Raw genomic sequence first — 12,207 nt, 5'->3', positions numbered from 1 at the left:
TTGTGGTATCATCCATTGCATGCCTGAGTGCTTTCTGTGAAAGTGTGTCCCCCATGATCTGAAAACCTTTCCTTCTCTTCTCTCTCTCTGATGTGTATGTATGTACACACTTATACATGTCTACAATACGTGTACAGCATCCAAATAAAAATATACTAATGGAATTCTTGGCTCCTGAGACAGCTGGGATTTAACTGGAGCTTAAGTATAAAGCAGTCTTGCAAAACTGTCAGGGAAATTTACCATCCAAGGCACAATGATTGCTTACCACCCTTGCCACAGTGATGATGATGAGGCTACACAATCTAGAAGGGAAAATGGTAAGAAAGCATGAGCCAATTGGCGTACTCTTTTAATGAAATAAATGCATGCTAACGAAGATCGAAATAGTTATGGAATAATAGATATAACCAATATAAATAAGGATGATGAAGCTTTTGGCTTCTGTAAAAACAAAGAAGGTCCAAGTCTGTGGAAAGCATATGCCTTACTTTTAATATGTTGAACGTAGACAGTTGATGCTTTCCAAATACAGACTGCCAAGTGCACAAAGAGCAAAGTTTAGTCAAAGTTCATTCTAAGGTCATACACTCAGTGCAACCATCAATCTAGACAACCTCTCAGTAACCTCCACATACTTCCAGACAAGATCTGGGATTCTTTGTGTCCCGATTAGACCATGCAACGGTTAATTTGTTTTAAATAGGAAATTAAACAGTCATGTAAAGTGTTATATGAGGGTCATAAAATGGTTCTTGAGGTACATTGATGAGGACTGTTTGGGATTTCTACTCAACATCTTGCTACAGCAAAGAGAAAGAGGAGTGGAATGATTGGAGAAAATGATTGCAAACTCCTCATGGTGAAAAGTAATGAAAAAAAAAGTCTTGACTGAGTGCTAAAATGGCAGATTTTTAAATGGTTTAAGTTTTAGAGACAGTCTCTCTCTGTCCCACTGTCAGGAAGCCGCGTAGAACTTGTGTGCTTCTTGCACTGCAGAAAGCGTGCTGCCTGTTGGAGGCTGGCAGGAGCACTGCAGGATTAGGATTCTGGTAGAAAATAGCTAAAGAAAGAAAAAGAAAGAAGAGTTGTAAAAAAGCCACTGAATGTGTCCTCCACACTAGCATTGGAAACAGGGTGATAGCTCAAGTGATAAAGGGACACCACTTGGGTTTTTGGCGATTTTTTTTAAGCTGTAGGTTCCAGAAGCATTGGTGTTCAGACTCCGGAGAACGGTCAGAGTTGGCTGAGTAGGCAGGGCGAGAAGGACAGGAGAGGCAGGAGGCTAATGGAGAACACAGGCAGCCTGATGGCATGACTGACATTGGACTTAAATCCAGGCGAGGCAGAGGAGCGGACCTTCATCGTGGAGTCTAAAACAAAGACAACTGTTACTGAGGAGGATGGCCTCTCATGAATAGAGTTACCATTTTTCTGCTTCTGTTCATAAGCCCAGTTTTGTCTATCGCCATCAAGACTAACAATGTTTTAATAATAATTTTCTAGCTCTTTCCTTTCTTGGTCAGTGAAGCTATTGGGGTGATTGCAGACAAGTGCTTCCTGAAGAGGTGGCCTACTGATACATCTCTTATCATTCAAAAAAAACCAAACAAAAAAAGAGATTTAATGGGTTGAATAAAATTTTAGAAGGAAAAGAGTAGATTCAAATCCAGGCTGTTTCATTTCAGCAGGATGAGATTTACAACTGTTGAAATGTTAACCTTGAAAATCATGATTTATCAACAATAATGGAAACACTGGCAAGACCCCTTGGTGTACTCACTAATGTTATAAAATCCTGATATATGCAAACCTGATGAGATAAAAGAAAACTAGTAAAGGAAAAATAAACCACTATTGTGGAAGAAAAACAGTTTTAATCTGTTTTAATATCAAATAACACCAAAGGTCTGAATGCCACACCTTGAAAAAGGACAGTGTAATAGAAGCAGAGGTAAGATGAAACAAAAACAAGTCAAATGCTGATAACAGGTGACAAGCAAGCCTCTGACGATGTGATGATGTGATTCAGGGAAGCACCAAAAAGTTTGCAAGTTTATTCTTTGAAACTCTTTTACCTAGATATTGAGTTTTCTTGGGAGATTTCACTGCAGTTATACTCCTGTGAAAATAAGTTTTTCTGGTTTCAGTATTCTGCTTCTTGTAAATGATGGAAACGTGAAGCAGAGAAGCAAAAGTAGAAACAAAACCATTTAAGCAATTAAAAAACTCCCACCACCATAGTTTGCCTTTTTATACTGAGCAATTACAATTTTTTTTTTACTGTATCCAAATCAGTTTTTGCAGCTGCATGAAAGTAAGGAGAAGTTTTTTACTACTCACCCATATGGTGTTTTGATGTCCATACAGTCAATTCTAATATTTTTGGGGTAAAACATAGCAACTTTTGAAGATTACTGGTAACACTACATCAAAAGTTGCCAGGGATGAACAACATAGTGTGACCTGAATAGGACATCTTTATGACAGTAAGTGGCAGGTTTGCTTAGTCTGGAAAGAAAACTGTGATACTTCTGATTTCTGTGGGCTACAGATTTCTAGCAGGTTACTGTACACATGATACTGTATAAGGCATGGATACAACTTTTAATGTGATTTCAGTTGCAGTGTCATTAAGGAAAATTTCCAGAGGACTCTTTCCACAGGAGCTCAGACAACAGTACTGGAAGGGATCTCGTGTGGCCTCCTCCTATTCATCCCACTATCCTATGATTTACAATGTACCACTTAGTGATAGGGCAGGTGGAAAGTTCATAATCACATTGTGCATTAATAAACAACAAGCTGGTTTATCATGAAAATAAAAATAAGGGACCAAACTTGCAATCTTTTACATTTCTAGGCTGTAACAACCACATACTCTTTTTTTCTCTTTTATTACTTAATGGGCATTAAACATGGGTAAATTTTAAACATTTTAAGGAAATCTCAAATCATAAAGCAATTAGAATTATTTTTAAAAATAAAAATGCTGGCTTCTGTGCATGACGATTTGTAGGTCTCATGCTGTTCTTTATATCCATGCATTGCTGCACACATCACAAATGAAGGAATTGTTGGGAATTTTGATCATCAAATGCAGCATTATCCAGAAGGTGCCCTGCAGAGAACGTGTGTGCTGGCAGGTGGTTATGATAACAATTTTTCTGCTTCAAAGATCCTTGTCATCCAACTGAGGGGTGCTAGCTTCCTCGTATGACCAAAGTGACTGGTCACATAATCAGTTGAATAAATGTCAAATAGTCAGAAAACCAAGTTGCAGATCACCCACATACATACTGAAAAATTCTTCAAAACTACTTAGTGAGTGTTGTGGTTTAACCCCAGCCAGCAACTAAGCACCACGCAGCCGCTCGCTCCCCGCCCCCCTCCCACCCACACCCAGTGGGATGGGGGAGAAAATCGGGAAAAGAAGTAAAACTCCTGGGTTGAGATAAGAACGGTTTAATAGAACAGAAAAGAAGAAACTAATAATGATAATGATAACACTAATAAAATGACAGCAGTAGTAATAAAAGGATTGGAATGTACAAATGATGCGCAGGGCAATTGCTCACCACCCGCCGACCGACACCCAGCCAGTCCCCGAGCGGCGATTCCCTGCCCCCCCACTTCCCAGTTCCTAAACTAGATGGGACGTCCCATGGTATGGAATACCCTGTTGGCCAGTTTGGGTCAGGTGCCCTGGCTGTGTCCTGTGCCAACTCCTTGTGCCCCTCCAGCTTTCTCGCTGGCTGGGCATGAGAAGCTGAAAAATCCTTGATTTTAGACTAAACACTACTGAGCAACAACTGAAAACATCAGTTATCAACATTCTTCACATACTGAACTCAAAACACAGCACTGGACCAGCTACCAGGAAGACAATTAACTCTATCCCAGCTGAAACCAGGCCAGTGAGTACTTATGAAAAATTCTCTGGTTTATGAAAATCTAGATAATTCTTGGGTTTATGAAAGTCTAGATTGGTTCCTAGTGTGAGTCAAGTGATTCAAAACCACAAAAGACAGAATTGCAATTTCTGTGAACAGAAATTGCAATTTGCCTCATGTTCTTGGACTCAGTGATCATAAAGGTCCTTTCCAACCTAAATGATTCTGTGATTCTGTGACCAGCAGGTCGAGGGAGGTGATTCTCCCCCTCTGGTGAGACCCCACCTGCAGTACTGCATCCAGCTCTGGGGTCCCCAGCACAAGAAGGACATGGACCTGCTGGAGCTGGTCCAGAGGAGGCCACAAAAATGATCAGAGGGATGGAACACCTCTCCTGTGAGGAAAGACTGAGAGTTGGGGTTGTTCAGCCTGGAGAAGAGAAGGCTCTGGGGAGACCTTATGGCAGCCTTTCAATTCATAAAGGGGGTTTATAAGATGGGGAAGGACTTTTTAGTAGGGCCTGTAGTGATAGGACAAGGGGTAATGGTTTTAAATTAGAAGAGGGTAGATTTAGATGAGATGTCAGGAAGAAGTTCTTCCTTGTGAGGGTGGTGAGGCACTGGAACAGGTTGCCCAGAGAGGTTGTGGATGCCCCATCCCTGGCAGTGTTCAAGGCCAGGTTGGATGGGGCTTTGAGCAACCTGGTCCGGTGTAAGGTGTCCCTGCCCGTGGCAGAGGAGTTGGAACTAGATGATATTTAAGTTCTCTTCCAACCCAAACCATTCTATGATCTGTAATTCCTCTTCAGAGTCTGTCTGAGCTGGTATCAGGGTCTTGTAGCTGAGAGGAAGGAGACAGGACCAGGATGGGTGATGAATTTCATCTCCCCTCTACCCTTTCAATCAGTGAATCAGCGCAGAAGAGGGAAAGTCTGTGGCACACACTGGGCGGGTATGACTGGGAAGCAAGGAGAGGATTACGGTTGGACTTAATGATCTTAAGGGTCTTTTCCAACCTAAAGGATTCTATGGTTCTATGATCAAGACTGAGCCAGAAATTAAACAAGCACAGAAGCTGACCATAGCTGACCAACCAAGAAGGTCTTCAGTTGATATTAGCATCTTGGCTGAAAAGCACCTCAGCATCTCACTGCTCTGAGGACAGCAACAGCACCAGGGTGATGGAGGAGGTGTACATTGTCAAAGGGTCTATCGAAAGTGCTACACTGGAGGTAAAGCTTGCATCTGCCAGGCAAGAAGCATGAGGACTGTTGGGGATGACCTGCCCAAGCATGGCACACTTCTTACCTTGTAGTAGCTGTGGCACAACAGAATATTACTGAGGGGTTGGCTCTGTGCAGAGGTAGCCTAAACCAGTATGCTCAGTTGCTGGGGCCATGAATTTTATTCTACTGAAAGAGCTCAGCTGGCTGGAAAAAACACACACAAAAGGTAACACCACATTCTTTTAAACTATTGATATTAATGTGAACTATGTAACCCAAAGAAATGGTTCTTATGTATTAAATAAATATTACAGCATTTTATTTCTTACTGTTAACTTGCTCTGCAGTGATATATAGGTAGTTTGAGTCTGTAAGTGGAAATAAAAGCATCTGCAGGGTATTCTCAAGGTCATAATTTCACTGAGGATTTTGCTGATGTCATAAACTGAAAGAGTTGAGTTGAGCTGTTTAGTCATAGGAACCCCAAGATGAAAATTATAGCCTTGTAATGCACAGCAGGCAAGACTTTATACATTAACAACCTTAAGTGGGCCATCTGTGATGATTATATCTTCTCTGAAGACTCAGGGTTCCAGTAAAATGGCTTTCATACCTACAAAATGAGTGTTTTTTCCCCATCTATTTTTGCCATTTTCTCTTTGAAGGAGATGTCACTTCTTACTCAACCAACAAGAAGGCGTAAGTGTTACCCAGTTTAAATTTGATCATAAAAGAGGGGAAAGAAAGTTTGATTTACCATAGCTTTTAAGCTGGCTTGGATAAAATTTCAAAGTGCTGTCACTCCAGTCACATTACTCTCTGCTGGCATCAGTGTTGTAAGACGTATCAGAAAGCAATCATACAAATCTGACAAAGATAAACTAATGCTGAGCTTACACTAAACATACAGAAAGGTCATCAAGCACTCACATACTGTTCATATCATATTTATCTTTTGGATCTTCAACTTAGACTGGCAAATGTGGGCTACTGTAAATCTTGTAGTTCACAAAAAAACATTCTAGCAAAATCTTATGAGAGCAAGAGCAGCTTCCTGCCTGGACCAAAGCTTTCTTTTTTTTTTTTATTAATTTTAACAGTTCTGTGTTGATTTGTACAGATCATCCTGAAGACTGAAATCTTTAATGAACAATTTGAGAAATAAAATGCAAAAAGAAAAGTAGTTTTAGAGAATACAACTGATGTCTTTGTTCTCCTTTTCCTTGATAATAGGATAAGTTATTGTGTATGCCTGCATTTACTCTGTGTAACAGAAAGTTAAATAGAAATAGAAATAGCAAATGAACATGCTTCATTTATGTTACTTAAATGTTATGCACAAAAAATATTGAGAGACCTATCAGGTAGCGCATTGGCATGTGCTATGTTTTACATACAAATTTGATATGTAAGTTAACAATTTATTTATTGCATATTCTATGTATTATCTTTGTGGGAGAGACAATGTCAGTGCAGCTCTGGGCCAAGAAATGAGAGTTAGAAATTGCTTGGCATGCAGCAGTACGCTATAGTAGTATCAAACACCTGTGCCACCTGGCATGTTCTGCTTCTGACAAGGAGAATTAGTGATAACCAACCATGGTCTCAAGATAGCAGTTCATACCAGAACTTCTAACTTTCTGTTTTGATTAAGAGTGGAATGCATTCATATTTGCAATTACTTGTTTGTGTATATACATACAAACAGATTTTTAAAATTATATATATAAATATACATATAAGTATATGTATATAATTAGATGTGTTTGTTTTACTTCAGATGTATAGGCATACTTATGTATGCAAGTCTTTGAATTTAGAGGAATTCTGAATCGATCTTGTTCATCTTCAATTGCTCAAAGTTCTCTTTGTTTATACCTGTTCCTTTTTTTTAGGTATGCTATGGCATATTATCTAATAGGTCTCCAAGACAGAGGATATTAAATAGGAGAACTGTAAGAGGGAAAAACATTTTTAAAGAAGGTTAGACAATCAAATCACTTAAGAGAAGTGCTATCACATATTGCTCAATTTTTTTTTCTGATGGAGTATCTACTTCCACTTGAAACTTAATTGTATTTTCTACAGTGGAAATAGGATTCTGTTTTTGAACTTTCCCGGTTAAAACAATATAGGCAGTTCAGAAAAATGCATTGATTTGCAGAAAATTATAGACAAGATGGGAAAGGCCAATACTGGCCACAAAATGTTAACACATTTGCCACTCATTTCAAACAACGGGTGAGTGGTTTCCATCAGCGCTTGCAGTAAGTAATTTACTGAATATTTCAGACTATCCTTTGGCATCTTAATTTCTCCAGCATTTCTGCCATGTCAAAGGGAACTGACTACTAGCCCAGTCATTTATATTTCCAGAGTGAATTAACAAAAGCAGCTTTCATGGTTTTCTTTGGTGTTTCATACCACAGATATGCCTGGTTGGAAAAGTAGGTTTATATTGAGTCGCCATTGAAAATAACTTTAAGATGATTTATGGAAAAGGATTTCACATAATGACTGCATTTGGTAAAGCTGAACACTGCTTTGTTGGTTTTGTAAGTTTGTGACGTTCCCAAGGCCTGGGGATGAACTCTTTGGCTTCAGCCCCTCTTCTTGTGACATCCAATCCATTGCATAAAAAATGTCCTAAAACATATTTCCTGCATTGTTGCTGTCTTTCTCTAAGGAACAGCGTGTTACAGAAAACAAACCTGCAGGGAAGTTGAGAGCAGAGAGTTATTATGTGTACTCTGATGTTTTTTCTTTTTAACAACCTCCGGTAAAGTCCCAGGCTGGATCCTGTGAAGTGCAGAGCACCTGGTGATGTTGCTGACTACGCTCGCAGCTGCTGTCTCCAGTGGGCACTGATGGCACTTGGAAACTTCCATCAAGCCTACAGTGCTTTTCAGGATTTGCCCCTGCATAAGTGTGTTCCTAAATGCCAACGGTTTAGGAGAACAAATACAAGACAATAAAGCGACCATCTCACAGCTCTGCTGGAAGGATCTCAAAGGAGAAGTGGTTGTTATCAGCCTAGACAAAACCATGAGTCACGACTTTATTCTGAAGCAAGAAATGCTTACTTTAATTGGCAGGAAAAAAATAGCTAAGCCCAACATCAATTAATGAAGGGAATGAATGCCTGGGAAAGGGCAACACAGGATTGTTTGACAAGTGACAAATGTTGGAGATTAGATGGAGAAATTAACACCCGAAAAATACCCAGAAGCTAGCACGAGTGGCCTGCTCTGTATTTGTCTCTGAGCATTCTTTTATAAGAGTCCATAAAAACGCAGAAAAGCTTCTTTCTCTGAGATACCTTGCACCTGCCCTCATGGCCTGTCGCTTTCGGCTACTTAATGCACAGAATCAGCTCTTACATAGTCAAAGGAAACAATAGCGAAATAGTAAAAGTGATTGTGTAAAAGCAGCTCCATGCTTCCTTTGGAATCTATAGGAAATGAAAACAGCTCCCCATTGTTGAGAATGAAAGACTATTGTTCTGGAAGAGCAAGAGCCATTAAGCTAATTACACATTTGCATTGATTTGGTGAAAACTGAATGAAGTTAAATTAACACAAGCCAGATGTAAACCAATTTAAATGTGTTCACTTAGGGGTTTTCACCAGTTTAATTGATTTAAAACCAATTTTGTGCATAAACAAGGCCATATATCTTTTTTCTTCTCCTTTACAGACTGAAAATTAGGTAATCATTTCAACTTGGATTTTGATAACTCTACATTAAAAACATAGCTGTAATGCTATGTAAGCACAAGTCTCCTAATAATTAATACAGTGTATATCCTCCCAGAAAGAGATCTCAAATTCAGATTTTTCTTTGTAACCAAATCCCATATGCAATGAATTGGATTCAAACCTGGGTCTAAGCCACCTTGGCTGGCAGGATCAGAATCATGGCATCATGGTTGCTGGAGGATGAAATTGTTCTCTGAGTCCACACTTGTACATTGATGTGGAAGTAGGTAATATCATGGAAGCTCCAGAATGATGCTCAGGAAAATGTTAATACAGAGCCCGGCTGTGGGCAGAATGGGTTACTCTAGTGCAGGAAGAAGACAGCATCCCCCTGTGCCTTTTCCCCTGTCCTTCTTCCATGTCACTTCTTGCTCCTTCCTCAAAAACTCCTTCTGTCAGATGGGCGTAGCAGTAATTTACTGTCATGCTCATTCCATGTGGCTTATTAGAAAAAAAAGAAAGAAGAGAAAAAAACCTTAAGATTCTTAGGATATACAGAAATTAATAATGTTATTTAAAATTTCATATTAATATAGTGGGACAAGTGTCAAATGATGGTACATTTCTTTCTGATTAAAAATCTGCAATGGCATTGGCCTAAAGTGTGTGTTTAATGTCAGGTCTTGCCTGGGTAGGTACTGTCCCTCTAGGTCCTTTATTGTCCACATTTTTTAATAGTCAAGCCCATTTCTTCAAGTTTCCAAACTGCCAGGGGTGTGAGCTGGACAGGTATCTCCTACACTTTGTACTGTGGCAGATTTGGTATCTGTAGGTACAAGAGGGGTTGGGAAAACATTCCTCTGCTGTAGGTGATAGTATCACTGGCTGCATGGACATTTTTCTCTATTTTCCATCAATATGTATGGGATCTCAAAATGTCACAAAGTCTTCAGGCATTTCTGAAGGAAAGAGACTGTGTATGTCTTAAACTTTCTCAATATCTCCAGCTCTGCATCTCACCCTCAACTGACTTTCTGCTGGTGGGAGTTTTGGCAAGGGAACAAGGTATGGTCTGTGGTTTGTATTTGTGGTCCTTAAAATCAGTGGATTGGAGAAGTTGCAGGTGGAGAGGAGGAATCCACAGAACTACTAAAATATGTCCTAAAAGCTGTTTTCTCTGCTGAAAAGTGAGGCATGAGGATGCTAATGTCAAAGTGACATGCCAGTGAGTACCCCACCACTGCTCCATAGCACAGAAATTCAGGAAGGGCCATTTTTGAGATGTTAAGAGAGTACCTATACACACACAGGCAAACGCTTGCATGTATACATATGAAATAGAAGGAATGCAGGTGTGTATAAAAAAATGGAGCAATGCTGCAGACTTACTCTATAGTAATGTATAAATATACATGTAGGATAAATAGAGCGTCTGCAGGAACCAATACTTGTCTTCTGGAGAAAAATGATTAACTTTTTATATTAGATCAGTTTAGACAAGCCAGGACTAAAGTTTCCTATATCTAAGGAAGGTTCAGTGTGTTGCCTTTAAAGCAAAGATGCATCTATAACATGCTAAACCCATTCTTCATAGTTTGTTTAAAACCAGTAACTCTTTATTTGTTTGTCATAAGAAAATAGATATAATTTACAGTATTTAATTATACCTTATGTTATATTTTAGTTTATCATTAACACTAAAAAATACTTAGTATGGCATAATTAATAATAATGATGCAGACAATCCATTAATCCAATAAAAAATTAAGCACTTGATGTATTTACTTGTTCAAAAATGTAGACATTAAATTGGGTATTTTTTCAATTAAAAAGTTATCAACTGTGATTTGATGAGTCATTTTCTACTCCACTGCAAATATTTTCATGATGAAATATTTCATGTCTGGTAAGTCAAGATGCACTATTTTCTCCTATCAGAACGGTGTGCAGGCTGAAGTCACTGTCATACTCCCAGAGCACTAACCCAACTTGTAAATCTAAATCATCAGTTCCCATAGTTCCGTTTTGTTGGCTCTTTTTCATTGCAAATAGCTGCAGGAGTTCTTCACCTGAAAAAGATTAATTCCTGTCAGTGAATCATGCTCCCTTATTTCATTTCAGGGCTTTCTGGGAGTCTCTGGGATGCATACATTCATGGATCCTGACACCTCCATCAAAATGGTCGAGGTTGCCAAACCTTTGATGCAGGCAGCTCTCCTCCAAGGTACTCACTAGTCACAAAAATGAAATCTAAAAAATCTTAAGAGAAAATTCTCCATGTCAGAATTTTGCTAGTTCTCTGATAAGCAGAGATACCTCCTGGGTGGAAAAGTCTTGATTTTAGGTATTAAACAAAAGGTGGTAAACCTCCCAAAACTCAGAAACTTTCTTCTTGTAAAGCAAGGAGTAATAAAAAGGCAAAGCTTGCAGAGATTTGGAAATATTTTTTACAGCCTAAAAATGGGTGTTAGAGAAAGCCCGTGTATTTCAGTCTGGTCTCCTCTCCAGTCACTGAAGTTTCAATGTCGCAAACATGCTCCTTACATTTCTAATAGAATACAATAAAATGGAGTCAGAAAGTAATTTCTTAGTGATAAGATCAACCTGCAATTCAAGTTATGTAGGAGATGGTCAAACCCCTTTTGCCCATTCTAAAAAATCATGGCACTTCCTATTATAGTGTGGATATGAGGGATTTAATGGGTGTATAGAGAGACTTTTTCCCTGTCTCTGTATTGAATTTGCCTATTACACTGAAAACCCATTGGGTCAGAGACTGCCTACTACTGTGCATTTGTACAGTGTTTAATATAATAGGGACTGAATCCTCGGCTGCTGAAAAGACAGAGACATAATACATATCGTTTATAATGGTAATTTCAAGCTGTGATAAAAATTATCCCTCCCAACAGTTTCTCTGCTTGAAAAATGATGCTGAAAGCAAGTAGGAACATGCGGTCCTCAAAATTTGGCCTTCTGGTTTCTTTACTCAGGCTGTGCTCAGTCAGTTTAAAATATTGCCTGAGTTTGTCTTAACTTTGGCTGTGTCAAGCTTAGAGAAAATTCCACCGTAATCAATGTGTGTTTCTTTTTTATTTGTGCACCTCTATTTTCTTCCTATTGTCATTATTTCACAGTGCTTTGGGCACTGCCTCAGACAGCTCACAGTCAACAAGGTAAATAAAACTTGGAAGGGAGAGAGAAAGATGCAACTGGAATATGTTCAAAATTTCCGTGTAGCATCTTTCCTTTGGGGCATATAAAAAGCCTAATCCACTTTTAGAGGTGGTAAAAATTTCGGAAGTGTGTTCTATACCTGTATTATCTTTTCAACTGCAAACACAGAATTGGAATTGTCCTTTAATGTTTATTCAGCTATAAAGTTGTAAGG

General features: G+C 39.0%; 1 long non-coding RNA gene across 1 annotated transcript in view; it reads right to left on the bottom strand.

Moving 5' to 3' along the window:
• Positions 1-468: 468 nt before the first annotated feature.
• The window catches only part of LOC138683705 (uncharacterized), a 154,782-nt gene continuing 143,043 nt past the window's right edge, over positions 469-12,207 (bottom strand). The window contains exons 3-5 of the long non-coding RNA XR_011323111.1: positions 2,079-2,122; positions 1,168-1,373; positions 469-1,063 (exon numbers count right to left, since the gene is read on the bottom strand). This is a non-coding gene — a long non-coding RNA (uncharacterized lncRNA). The remainder of the gene's footprint in view (positions 1,064-1,167; positions 1,374-2,078; positions 2,123-12,207) is intronic.

Source organism: Haliaeetus albicilla, chromosome Z, assembly GCF_947461875.1.
Source record: "Haliaeetus albicilla chromosome Z, bHalAlb1.1, whole genome shotgun sequence".
NCBI classification, from domain to species: Eukaryota; Metazoa; Chordata; class Aves; order Accipitriformes; family Accipitridae; genus Haliaeetus; species Haliaeetus albicilla.
This window is presented reverse-complemented; position numbering and strand designations above follow the sequence as displayed.